Here is a 5,972-nt window from a genome sequence, read left to right on the forward strand (position 1 = left end):
CTCAGTCTCAGATGGAGTCAGCACAGAATTCTACCAGATCTTTAAAGAAGAACTATTACCAATTCTCTTAAAACTACTCCAAAAAAAGTAGAAACATAAGGAACATTATCAAAGTCATTCTATGAATCCACAGCCACTTTTATACCTAAACCATACAAAGACGCAACAAGGAAAAAGAATTGAAGACCAATTTCTTTTATGAACATTGATGTAAAAACCTCAATAAAATACTCACTAACCTAATCAAAGAATACATCAAAGATACCATTCACCATGATCAAGTATGCTTCATCCAAGGCATACATGGGTGGTTAAATGTACAGATCGATCAATGTGATACATCATATAAACAAACTTAAAGAAAAAAACCCACATGATCATCTCCTTAGATGGTAGTGGGTGGAAGTACCAGAAGGGGTCACGAGTTCCGTGTGGAGACCACCAAGGCAAACAGATCTGGACCTGTGGGGCCTGCATATGTTGATGCCCCAACCAAGGACAATGCATGCAGAGTACCTAGGCCCACTGTTCAGATATAGCTGATGGACAGCACACTCTCTATGTGTATCGGGATGGAGAGAGTGGTGCCGGCCTCTGAATTCTTGTTCCTGTGATTTGAACACTGCTCTTTGTGGGGGGTGGCCTTCAGGGCACTGAGGAAGGGGATGCAGGCAACCCTGGTGAGACGTGATAGACTGTGACCCAATGGTGAGGGAGGACATCCCACTATCAGAGGTCTAGGGAAGGGGAATAAGGCATACGAAGGAGGGCGAGTGGGAACTGGAAGATAAGATTGAGGGGATAACAATCAGGATCCAATGTGTTTAATTATTAAATAAATAAATAAATGGAAAAAAGTATTATCTAGTTTAAGATGGTGATTGTTGGTAGACACCATCAAGTCACTGTTAATGGGATTAACCACATAGATATATAGGAAATAGAACTAGTCATATATTGTTTGATATGCTAAAATGTTTAGAGCTATACATTTATATAAAAATAAAAGTTTCTTAATAAAATTTATATTTGGTTTTTAAAGAAAGATATTTTTTTTATTTTTATATCTGGATAGAAATGCACATAGCTAGAGTTGATTTTTTTTAAAGCTTTAATTGAGAAGTATATGAGATTTCTCAGTGTGTAAAGCCCTTGCTATGAAAACCTGATGACCCAAGTTGGATTCCTAAAAACTTTATTATGACAGAGAGAAAGACTTAAATCCACAGTGGTCTTATTTCCAGAAGTGCCCTGTGACTCTCAAAACATGCCATAAATATGCAATTGTAATTAAAATGGAATTCACTTTAAATGTAACAATTAAACATAATCATGAGATATATGTACTGTGAAGCTTGCATATTAAACACAATAATCAAATTATGGATCTCATTAAATATTTTAAAACTGATTTTCATTAATTTCTGAGTCCTTTTCTTATTTCATATAAATAAATATGAAATTATATCTACATTTTCTTGAACTTGTATTAAAATTTATTTTATTTTATTTTTTTAATTTTTTATTAATTTATTCTTGTTACATCTCAATGGTTATCCCATCCCCTGTATCCTCCCATTCTTCCCTCCCTCCCATTTTCCCCTTACTCCCCTCCCCTATGACTGTTCCTGAGGGGGATTTCCTCCCCCTGTATATGCTCATAGGGTACCAAACATCCATATCATCATTGGAAAAAGTCTTCATTTTATTGTTTGTTGACATGTTTTATGATGTAAAATGTTATGTAAGCACCTAAAATCTAACATATTTTACAATATATTAAAATATATGTTTTAGAAACAGTTATCATATTTAGCCCATGTAAGGCAGATCTATCAAAGCAATCAGATCTAAAATTAAGGCAGAAGAGGCATCTGTTTAAGAACCTTTCGGACTGAAGAGTATGTTCAAGGGCTGCTTGGTCAACTTATAACTAAACTCATAATAAAATGCAAACTGAGTTTTAGGTATACTCAGTAATAGAGTTTATTGTGCATGAGAGACTAGGTCATTACAAAAATTATAAATTATATTTTCAGTTTATTATAATCAGACAATGAAATAATTATTTAAAACAAACATTCACTTTAAAAAAAAGCATATGGTTACAATATTTTTTTTCTTTTAACTGTTTATTAAGATGACATAACATGCACATAGTATGTAATATTCTGCATAGCCTTCTAACAGGAACAGATGACCATAGCTGAGTAAATTTTTTTTTCATCAACCAGGGAACTGCTTTCTTAGTCAATGATCTCCAGGCCCCGGGACACATGGTAGCAATTGACTCCAGAGACACATCTATCTCTTTCCATCAAATACCATTGGTACCAAAGTCTGACAACTCTTTCTTTCTTTGCCCCCATTGGTGAACTTGTGGTTGTACCCAGTGGACACGCCAGGGATGACCAAGCACACCCCCATGATGCCAAGGCCAAGGAAAATCTCAAACCACATCTCCACGCCTCATCTCAGATGCCGAACTGTACCGGCTCCTCAGAGGCGACCGGGCTTCTAAGGGCACAATATTTTAACATAATATTCCTGCCTGTAAAAATTATTATTAATATGAAATCAAGTTGGTATCATTGAAATTAGACTAATGAGCATCTTGGAAAACATTAAATATCATCATCAATTACTAATGTGTTGTTACTGTTCATTTAATTATAATTATTAATCACATTGCATTTATTTATTTCACTGACATAAAGCTTTCTGGATACCCACTTCAACTATCATCAGAGACGCTTCCTCTTGCAGCAGATGAACAAAAAATATAGGGCTCACAGACAGACCTGCTAGACAAGGGAAAATTAAATTTCTTCCATAGTGTGGCATTGAGTATATAAACCATTCCAAACTAGGCCTTATGTTCAGGATGAGGATCCTTTCAATTTATAGCTTTAGAAGTCTCTTTAGTCCATTACAGATGTATATTGTATGGACTGTGAGAAATACATTTAGTGCACTGAAATAATGAGACATTTCAATCTTCTTGTTTCATCCTTAATGTCCTCCAGTATTAAACATATGTCATAGTTTAGGTATTCTTTGCATGATAAACTTTATCAGACAAGTCAGGCTATGTAAAAAATTAGCCTGACTTAGGTTTACTGGTTTATAATATATAGAACCCAGTAAAATAACTTAAAGGGAGAGCTAATCAATTTGAGAGAAAGTGGCAGGGAATTATAGAGGAAGTAGAAAAGTGGAGAGTAAAGAGGAAAATGGTGAACATACAGTTCTCATGTATGAATTTCTCAAAATAGTAAAACATTTAGATTTTTTAAAAATAACCACACTAACAAAAAGAGAAGGCCCCCCCCCAGAGATAACAACCAAACATCAAAGTAGGTAAACAGGAGCAGCTTTACAGGGGAAAAGAAGGGGCGGAGGGCCTTAGAGGAGTGGAGGAAGGGGAATCTGCAGTCAAGATGTAGTTAGTGTATGAGAGATGAAAATTTATTTTTGCATTTGTTTTCAGATTATAATATGAACACATAATTTCCCCCCTTCCCTTTCATCCCAACCAACCCTGACATATATCTCTCCTTGGTAATTTTCAAACTCATTGTCTATTTTTCCTTCATTGTTTATATATATATATATATATATATATATATATATATATATACACACACACAAAAATATATACATATATTTATGTATATATGTGTGTGTATAGATATATACATATATAGATATATACATGTATATAGGGGCAGGGAGGCATATATGTGTATATATAATATGTGTGTGCATGTATTAATAAATATAACCTTCTCAGTCTATATAATATTTCTGGTATATATTTTCTCAACACCAACCATTTAGTACTGGATGACCAATAGGTTTGCTCCTCCCTGGAGACTATTTATCCAACACTAAGCATTTCTTTATAGACTGTTTTTTTCTCTAAGGGTATTTCCTTGCCAAGAAGTCATTCTGTGCCCTGTCTTGAAGAATATAGTGATTCTTTATAAAAGGAACCAATGTGTTTCTCACGGTTTCTGTGGAAATCCAAGGAATGCTCCCAATAATTACTGGATTCTATGAAGCTCCATTTGGGTGTTTCTGAATCCTGTTCTTCCACAGTAGAGAACAAAGAGTGATAAAGACATGCATGCTCTCCTAGAGCAAAACTTACCGCATCTGTGGGGCTTCAAAGTCCAATTGTAGTTCTAGTTTGCCCTAAAACTGACATCTACGTGTAGACCCTTCTTGAGTGGGAGACCAACATCCAAGCCTATTTGGACAGCTTAAATTGGTCTTGTGTTAAAAAAGAGAAAGAAGGTCTTCAAAGTTGAGTGGAAGGGAAAAGAAGGTGGATTTGGGAAGAGTTGGACAAGGGGAGGTGGATATAATCAAAACACTTATGAAACTCATGAAAAATTAAGTATAAAAATTATATAATTTATGTCATATAAATGAATATAAAAATATTTATATGTAATAAATGTTGTATATAAATATATGTAAAGCAATCTTTAGGTACATGTTGAGTTCCAGGACAGCCTGGGCTGTGCAAGGACTTAATCAAAATCCAAAGAAAAAAACAATATATCTTAATTTTGGGGGCACCCCAAGTAAAGAAATAAAGGAATATGACATGTTAACCATTCAGAGTATATTAATAATGAGATTTTTAGGAAAAGTGGAATGACTAATGAATGCTTTGGGTTGTATCAGGGGATTTATGTAAAAGTATCTGTATCATTCGGTTTTGTACAATGGTATGCCAACTGTTTCAAAGGGTGTATCGAGCCAAATTAAAAAAAAAAAATGTTCAGACAGTGCTCACGCTATGGATTCAATTACAGAGAGCTTGAGAAAATATCAATTCATTCTCTCTCCTAAAAATTTCCTGCTCCTGACAGCAATTGTCTCATAGTTATACCTTCTTTCAGGAAAAACATCCAGAATCAAGAAAGTCATATTAAGAGGCAGACAGACTGGCAACTGACAGGCTTACATCTGGGGTTGCCACTTGTCTTCTCCCAAGATTCAGAAACATTTGCAGTACTTCCACATTACAGGAGATTGCATAAAGTATCCCCAAATGTAGGACTAAGGAGAGCATTTATATTTGAAAGAAAAAGTTGAGATCCATCCTATACACCCTTGCTTAGCTGACTTCATCACTTCCAAGAATTCATGCTACCACCTTTATTCTCTAGTTGCTCCAAAGATCAAGAATGAGAATGCCCCCTAAAAAGGTGGACAAAAGACACTGATGGAAAGCCCAGCTTCAACATGAAGAAAGCTATATATACCATTTTCTTCTTTGATTCTAAGTTTTTGATTTATATTATTTTTTGAGATTATAATATAATTTCATATTACCACTTTTTTTAAACTCTCCACACTATCCAATATTCTCCCCTTTCTCCTTCAAACTCATGGATTGCTTTTTTGATATTCTTATGAAATGATTATAAATCCACTAATTGGAAAAATGAAAAATGATCTTGATTTTATAATAATCCAAACAGTTGAAACAATAGGAAGACAAAATATACCTACATACATAAAGATAATTTTCTTAAAATGACTCTTTCTTGAGAGTAAACTTTTTATGAGTGTGGTATCAAAAGACAAGTAAAGCAAAGAAACATATAGCTAAATGGGGAAAAATGACAATGACAGCCATAGAATTCAGTGCAGTAATTCAGTGATTTTCTATAAAATTACTGTTTTCTAAGTGCTTCCTACAATGAAGTAGTGAAAATTTGTCAGAAGACAATAATTTCCACCAAAACCAGAATGGGTACAAAATTGAAGCCATTTTCTATTATTTCACTTTATTTTATTTCAGCCACCAATTCACTCCAAGATCTCACAATACCAAACAAAGACTTAACACAAACTAAGTCACACCTCAAATCCAGAATAAAATATTTTATGCAGTAACAGTACATAATTTTGATGGTGATATCTCCCTTAGTTACAATATTTTATTGTACTAG

General features: G+C 34.1%; 1 pseudogene; it reads right to left on the reverse strand.

The window, feature by feature from the left end:
* Positions 1–2,246: 2,246 nt before the first annotated feature.
* LOC127196140 (NADH dehydrogenase [ubiquinone] 1 alpha subcomplex subunit 1-like) lies at positions 2,247–2,460 on the reverse strand (annotated as a pseudogene).
* Between the last annotated feature and the right edge of the window lie 3,512 nt (positions 2,461–5,972).

This window comes from Acomys russatus, chromosome 12 (genome assembly GCF_903995435.1).
Source record: "Acomys russatus chromosome 12, mAcoRus1.1, whole genome shotgun sequence".
NCBI lineage: Eukaryota > Metazoa > Chordata > Mammalia > Rodentia > Muridae > Acomys > Acomys russatus.